We start from the raw sequence: 8,787 nt of genomic DNA on the forward strand, positions 1-8,787 counted from the left end.
TCTAGGCTACCACTATCCCACGCCCTAATCTAGGACATAATTGATCATTACTACGACGTTGAAAAACTACTCTATGGCCAAGCACCACTATAATAGTCTTATCAAGCCCAACTAAAATTAGTCAGCTCCATCCATTCAACGATGGAGCTTAATTCCAAAACTTTGATGGGAGTACTCCATCAAGTGAGAAGAAACCGCAGTGCTGCTACAACCAAAGATTTGATGGGAGTACGTGACCGCCGTGGAGCCTCCCTTCCCTTGGAACCATGCATTCACGGTCGCCTATGCTCCGTCCTCCCTTTGTTTCTTTTCACCTGCTCCAAAGCGCCTCCCCTCCCTCCCTCACATGATAGGCGTGGGGTAAAGAGCCTCGGCCTTCACTTTCTTTCTTCTTTTACCAGCCCTGGGACCTTAAAAAATTAGTATACAGCACTGCTTGCATTATTGGCTAATTGATCGCACTAGTGGTAGTAGTAACATTTTGATCTTATCTGCCATGGTTAGTTTAAAGATGGATGAGGCCTAGTACCGTAGTACGCATGATTTTGTAGGGCCTTTATTAAGATCGCACTTCACCTCGACACATGCAGTTTGCGGAGGTGCACTTATCATCGCCATCATCATTAGTGTCTGCTCTTAACCTCAGCCAGCGATCGATAAAAGCTGTGGTGATTGCTGATAAAGGGAGCTAAAACTTTAACTTATCTCCCTTTTGGCAGTGACTTTGTGCAAAAGTGACTGTTGGTGCTTACTAGCAGCTTAATCATTCTTGGCTCTGCATCCATTCAAACACAAGACGAGGAAAGCATTCAGAATCAGATTCATCCCGTGCCCGTGCTGTCACTGCTGCCCAGTTTGGTTCAGTGGCCCTTAACCTCGCAGTAACTACGCCATGCCTGCTCGCTTAACCTGTAAACGCTGGGACCTACACTAAAAACTGCAGCATGCAGCGCGTAGTACAGTACTACACGGGCATGCATTGCGTCATGCAGTCAAAGAGGTGTTGTTTTTTCTCACCGGACGGGCCCGTCCTCCAGTGGTGTTCTCCGGCCAGCCAATGGCGAAACTCTGAGGAGGAGGAGGAGGGGAAGAGAGCGGGAGCGGGCGAGGGCGGAAAATTTCCTCGGAATCACGCGAGCGAAAGCAGCGGGTGGTGGTGGTACGGGCTCTGGGCCAGTGCAGGGCGAGCGCAAGACAATCGCAAGAATTTGACCGGCGTGGCATCTAGCGCCGAGCGGGGGCCGGTGGGTCCCGCGGCGTCGGACACGGGACCGGGGGCGCGCGGTAGAAAACGATGATACTCCCGCCACCACCAACAGCAACAGCGACAGCGGGCGAGCGAGCCTGCTTGCTCAAGTACCACGGCCACTGCTGACGCCGTGAATGGTCCGCAGTAAAAAGGAAAACTACTGTAGGAAACTGAGGCTCGAATGATTACTTGTCCAAGTAGTAGTACTACGATTAGTGGTAATGACTAAACTAAACTGACTGTGGTACTAGTACGCGCAGTAACTTCTTGCGACGGGGGTGATCAGTTATTAACACACACGCAGCGTACCGCCAGGCCTGAATAATCTGCAGTGAAGGCGAACGTTAACTATACTGTGTACTACGAGCAGTAAATATACTGCTTGTCGACGCGTGATGATCAGTTGGTTTTACTGTAGTGCGAGCAGCGGCCAGCCTCTGGGCTGGCTGGCTGGCTGACACCGCGGGTTAACTCGCGCAGTCGTTGGCTGGCTGCAGGATGAGCTGCGGTTTTCTGAGAAAGTAATTCATGGCATGGTTTACCCATGGCGAGTCTGAGTCAGCGTCGTTGGTGAGGTTATAAAGCTGCTCTCAATGCAGGGGGGGTATATTACGTACGCAGTACGGTACACAGTGTAGCAGCTGTGCTGGTATACGACCCATGAGCATGTACAAAGATACAGATTCCACGCAAAAAAAAAAATGTACAAAGATACAGAGAGTAGGACAAGGGAGTGGGAGGAGGAGTAGTACTGTACCGGAGGCATTGATCGGCCGCCATTGACTCCGACCATGCCCCGGGTCAGAGTTACCGGTGAGGCTTCCGATCCGATCCATTAAATGCGCAGCGGAAATCGGAATCGGCGACGTACGAGCGAGGGCGTCGACCCCAGGAATCCGAGGATACGGCCGACACGCAGCTGTAATGTGTGAGGCTCCAAAATACGTACGTACGTACACCGGCCGGGCCAGGGGAGTGAAACCGGCGATTTTCCCCGTGCCAGCGCTGTTGTTCTACGGCCGCTGGGGTCGAGATTATACGGACCGGACGGGTTGCTGCTGCCGCGAACGCAACGGGGGATGTGGCCGGTAGTATGCTCCATTGAAGGCATTGCACGCGGGGGGGTCCAGGGGACAAGATTCGCAGCTCCACTCCGGCCGCCAGGGAGGACCACGCGCCGTGCCCGCATACCTGCTACGACTCCGGGAGGTAAAACCTCAAATCCATGCCAGTCAATCTTGTACTACTACTACATGAATACCACACGTAAATAACATTTGTTTGTGGCAAGGAAAATACATAGTTCAAATATAAAATTGGTTCCAAATGCACAATTGAAACATTAAACTCCTTGGTTTTTATTGTGGGTCAATATATACTCCACAAGGTCACTGAGTCTCCAGAAAATTCAAAATATGATCTTCGTCTTGTTTTGGGATGTGCACTTGTTCTCTAGCCTTCTCAAAATCATGGTTTCGGACTGCCCCTTCACAATTGTCCTCGACAATCATATTATGTAAAATGACACAACATGTAATTAGTTGCCACAAAATCTACGATTCCTACAAGCTTCATGAACAATACCCTGATGAGCTCGGAGAACTCTGAATGCCTTGCCCAGATCCTTCTTACTGGCTTCTTGTATTGTTGCAAATTGGCTTTGTTTGTTGCCATGGGGATCGGATATGGTCTTCGCAAACACTGTCCACTAAGGATAGATACCATCGATAAGATAGTACCACATGTTATAGTTATGGCCATCGGTGTACTTGCACGATGGTACATCCTAATTACAAAATCTGTTGGACAACGGAAATCGCTGGAGCACATTGATGTTGTTGTGAAAACAAGACATGCCAAATCGAAAAGGCCCTTGATGCCAATACTTCTAGTACGATGGTGACCTCTTTGATGTGATCTTGGTACAACCCGCATAAACCTTAGGGTAGTTTTTTTTAATTATCAATGCATGCAATCAACTGAACCGAGCATACCTGAAAACCTCTTTGTCGCTCAAATAGCCATCAAATATGTTGTGTCTTGCACATTTGGTTCTCTCATATAGTCTACTCTAAACATCTGCACCACAGCGTGGGTAATCTCAAAGTGGTCTTAAGGTACGTGCTCTCCCCCATCTGCACCATCTCACCAACGACATCGATGAACGGTACCTAATGCAAGCATTCTCAGTGCAGCCGTGCTTTTTTTCTGAGCAGAAAACAAGAGTTATCCGCAACAATCTCTGTTGATCCTGAAGTACGAATCATGTACCTCCACCACGTGCAAGAACCAGGGGTTTGCGCATTAACATTTTATCCAAATTAACAAATCATCCAATGAAGCAAATTACTCAAATAAAAAAATGAGTTAAAGAAAATTAGAAACACTATCTCTCAGCTTGTAATTGGGGACCCAGTAATCAATCTATAGGTAAGCCTTGCGAAACGCTTGAGTGCGTATTTGTGTGCCCATGAGGCCTGATAGTTATGCCAACGTTTTCCTAGTCCACGGAGCTTGACATATCTCTCTTCCTCGATGATTACATTGTGTAGGATCATACAACATGTCATGATCATTGCCAAGACATCCTTGTTCTAGAAACGACCAGGACCCCGGACAATTACAAACCTAGCTTGTAGCACTCCAAATGCTCTTTTAATGTCATTTCTCGCTCCTTCTTGCATCTTTGCAAAGTGCTTTACTTTTCTGGCCTCGGGAGTGAAAATTATCTCCACAAATGTTGAACGAGATGAATAGATGCCATCGGCTAGATAGTTGCCTTGATCCCTACCACCATGTAGCTGCATGGTGGAGCAGTATCACATGCTAGCCTAGCAAACAAAGGAGATATCCGCAAGATATTAATTCCATTATGAGATACAAGCAATTCAAAGTAGCAATGCTAAAGCCACAAATCCTCGGAGACAACTACTTCCAAAATAATTTTGGGATCATGACAATACCCGGTGAATTGGTCATGCCAAGTTGCATGGAAATTCTTCCATCTGCAATGTATACAAATAGACACCCCAAGCATCCCAGGCCAGCCTCTTGCTACATTCATTGTTAGTCGACATTGGGTGCTCGCAGATAAGTCTCCATAAACCCTAGCCATAGTATCAACAAACACTCTCATGCGGTTTATGATTGTCTATGAGGCCTTTCGAAGATACTGATTTTGCATACCTACAAGACTACCATATTTAATCATCTGAAGTGTCGCGTCCACCTTCTAAAAACAGGAAAAACCCAGCAGACCTGCAACATTTCTTCATTGATTGAACAATAGGGGCAATGATAAAAGTTCCTTAAGTATTTCAAAGACTTCTACACAATCACCATGAAAAATAAATGGAACATCTTTTTTAAAAGGTTGGCAAGAGGCCTAGAAATTTTAGAAAATTCCTTAATGAACCTTCTATAAGAAGCAGCCTGACCAAGAAAACTTCTTATACCTTTGATTTCTTTGACATGGCATTTTCTCAATGGCGACAACTTTAGCTTTATTTACCTCAATGTCTCTTTCAGAAATCTTATGGCTGGGTATTATACCTTCATTTACCATGAAGTGGCACTTTTCCCAGTTAAAGACAAGACTAGTTTCCTCACACCTCTGCAAAACTTTGTCAAAATTGCTCAATCAGTCATCAAAAGAAGTTCCATAGACGGAGATATTGTCCATGAAGACTTCAACAATTTTCTCACACAAATCAGATTATATGGCAGTCATGCATCTTTGAAAGGTAGTAGGTCCATTGCATAAACCAAACAACATTCTTCTATAAGCAAAAGTTCCAAAAGGACAATTAAAAGTAGTTTTCTCCTAATCTTCAGGAGACACATGTATTTGAGAAAATCAGAATAACCATCTACAAAGCAAAAATGTGTGTGCTTAGTTAATCTTTCTAGCATCTGATCAATAAAAGGCAAATGATAATGAACTTTTCTAGTAGCCTTTTTCAATTTTCTAAATTCAATAACCATCATATAACCAGTTACAACTCTTTGTGGAGTAAGTTCATTTTTATCATTAAGAACGACAATAATATCGGCTTTCTTAGGGACATAATGAACAGGACTGCTATCATCTATAAGATAAATTGTACCTGCCTCTAGGAAGCTTTAGTATTTCATTTCTTACGAGTTCATCTTAGGATTTAAGCAACGTTGATGATCGACAACGGGTTTAGCATCTGGTAACATATGAATTTTGTGTTGACGCATAGTTGGACTACTGCCCTTGAGATCATTCATAGTATATCCAATTGCAGTTTGATGTTTCTTTAGAGTTTTCAACAATCTATATTCTTCGTGCACTGAAAGGTTAACATTGATAATAACAAGATATATTTTCTTTTCATCAAGGTAAGCATATTTTAATGTATTAGGGAGTTTCTTTAATTCAAACACAGGATCACCTTAGATGGAAGAGGATCTCCAAAATTTCAGCAGAAAAATTATGCTTAAGAATAAGTTCCTGCATAAATAATATTTCATCCATTTTGTTCCTTTCATTCATATGTATATCATTCTCATGATCTAACAAATACGGCTACAAACGATTAGTAGGAGGCACTTCAATAGAAGCAAGACCAATAATAACATCCTCATTGTGCAAATCTTCATGATCATGTTGTTTGGTGAACTTAGAAAAAATTAATTCATGATATTCATCACCAAACTTAACTTTAACTTTCTCCGTAACACAATCAATTTCAGTATTAATAGTATTCAAGAAGGGTGTACCAAATATAATGGGTCACAAATTATCTTGTTCAGATCCAAGTACTAAGAAATCAGTAGCATATTTGATCTTACCACACAAGACTTTGAGAAAATTCCTTATTTGACACTATCTTAAAATCTGCTTCCTTATTTGACACTGGAAAAGTTTTTCTTCTTTATTTGACACAAGTTCTAAATTTTATTCCTTATATGACATTTTCGTCCATTTTAAGCCTAAATGACACCTAAAAAGACTCTTTTGCCCCTCATGTGGTATGTGTGTGGGGGGCAATAGCGCACACACGCAGCATCAATGCGAAAGCAGAAGCACACACGCATCAACACATACACATGCACCAACACACACGCACGCGCACACACATGCACGCGCGCGTGCACACACACACACGCGCACACACACACACACACACACACACACACACACAGCAACACACGCACGCAGCACACACCCACATACACACACACGCAGCAGCACACACGTAGGCAACACATAGGCACGCAACAACACACACACACGCGCACGTACACACGCAGTAGCAAACACACACGCAGTAGCACACATGCACACACACATGCAGCAGCAACAACACACATGTGCGCTTGCACCCACACACGCAACAGCACACGCACGCGCGCACACATACCATATGAGGGGCAAAATCGTCTTTTCAGGTGTCATTTAGACTCAAAATGAACGGAAGTGTCGTATGGGGAATAAAATTTAGGACTAGTGTCAAATAGGGAAAAAAAACTTTTCCAGTGTCAAATAGGAACCAGATTTTAAGACAGTGTCAAATAAGGAATTTTCTCCAAGACTTTAACATCTCCCACAATCCCAAGCAGTGAAATGATATCCCAATTTGCAAGATAAATAGTGAAATCAGCCTCCTGTATCTCTACAGGTGAAATTTCATACACAACTTCTTGATAGAGAGAGAAAGGAATAACACTTATACTAGCACCAATATCACATATACCATGATAGTAATGATCTATAATCTTAGCAGAAACAATAGGCATTTCAACAAATCTTTTGTTTTTATCTATCTTGTCATGTCCATTCCTAACAGGCTTAGCAATTCTAGCAGCTTCTTCATAGAAATATATATCATGCTCATCAATATTATCAACAAAGAGATCTTTAGCCATTGCTATTGAAGGTTCTACTTTAATTTATTCAGGGGGTATTTGCTTTAATATAACTCTTACGAACCATAGTTGTAGCCTTAGAATGCCCCTTAATTCTAACAAGAAAAGGAGGCCTTTTAATATAAGGAGTAGGGTACAATAGGATTAGCTGAATAAGCTTGTATTTCAATATTAGCAATAATAGGTTTTTCACAAGTATCTTTAATAGGTTCAGGGATATTTAAACCACTTCCCTTTAGGAAGATCAAAGTGAGGAGAAAAAGATTTACAAAATTTAACTACTATCTCAGAATCAAGTCCATATTTTGCACAAACTCATGAAAAAGATTTGTTTCTACAAAAGACTTAACACAATCATATTCTAAATTTATACCTGGCTCTTTACCTTTGTTAACCTCCCAATCTTCAGTTTTGTGTTTAATTCTTTTAATAATAGCCCATTTGCATTCAATACTTCTTTCTGACAATGAACTAGTAGAAGAATAATCAAGCATTTCTTTATCATGAAGAGAAAGTCTAGCATAAAAATTATGAACAATAATATCTCTCGAGAGCTCGTGATTGGGGAATTTGAGCATTAAGTCCTTAAGCCTCTCCCAAGCTTGAGGGGTACTTTCTCCTTCACGCGGCCAAAAATTAGTTATATAATTCCGATTACGATTAACAAGTGCATAGAGTAAAGTTTCTAGTGGAATTCCAGCTTCCTTCGGTTCCAGTCCCATGAATCAGAATCATCCAATAGTCTGTACCATGCCAATGCCTTTCCTTCCAAATATAAAGGGAATAATTTCTTTTTAACTTCATCCCTCGGTAATCCTTCAATCTTAAATAATCCACAAAGTTTATCCATCTCCTACATAAGGATTAGCATGCAATTTTCCCATAATACCAACAGGAATTTCATAATAAATATTTTCAGTAGGTGGAGGCTCATCTCTTACCAATTGTGCTCGAGGCGAAGATACCCTGAACAAGCCTTTCAAAGGATTGCCTTCCATAATAACAAATGTACATAAAATTCAGCACATATAATAAACCAAGTTCCACTTACCAAGAGGGCTACACTCCCCGGCGATGGCACTAGAAAAAGGGTCTTGATGACCCACAAGTATAGGGGAACAATCGTAGTCCTTTCGATAAGTACGAGTGTCGAACCCAATGAGGAGCAGAAGGAATCGGTAAGCTGTTTTTATCAAGGTTTTCTCCGCAAGTGCTATAAAATGATTTTGATAGATCTCATTTGATAACATGATAATAGGTAACTAGTAGCAATAAACAAAAGTAGCAAGGTGCAGCAAGTGTCCCACTCCTTAATGTTGCTAAGGAAAAGCCGATGGAACTTCTAATACTGATTAAAAACCTCTTGAGCACACATGGGAATATCATCTAGTTACTTTCACCATGATTCATCGACTTAAGTTCATTGCCTTGATAAGTTGTTATGTGGACCGCAGCTAAGGTGTTGTTCTTACTGTCGGGAAACACAATACTTCAAAAATTTCCTACGATCACGCAAGATCTATCTAGAAGATGCATAGCAACGAGAGGGGAGTATGTACATGTACCCTCGTAGACCGAAAGCAGAAGCGTTATGAAACATGGTTGATTTAGTCGAACATCTTCGAGATCCAACCGATCAAGTA

General features: G+C 42.2%; 1 non-coding gene across 1 annotated transcript; it reads left to right on the top strand.

Moving 5' to 3' along the window:
- Window positions 1-7,695: 7,695 nt before the first annotated feature.
- LOC123109169 (small nucleolar RNA R71) lies at window positions 7,696-7,802 on the top strand. The gene has a single exon (XR_006452464.1). It is a non-coding gene; the product is annotated as a small nucleolar RNA R71 (small nucleolar RNA).
- The last annotated feature ends 985 nt before the right edge of the window (window positions 7,803-8,787 follow it).

Source organism: Triticum aestivum, chromosome 5A, assembly GCF_018294505.1.
Source record: "Triticum aestivum cultivar Chinese Spring chromosome 5A, IWGSC CS RefSeq v2.1, whole genome shotgun sequence".
In the NCBI taxonomy this organism is placed as follows: Eukaryota; Viridiplantae; Streptophyta; class Magnoliopsida; order Poales; family Poaceae; genus Triticum; species Triticum aestivum.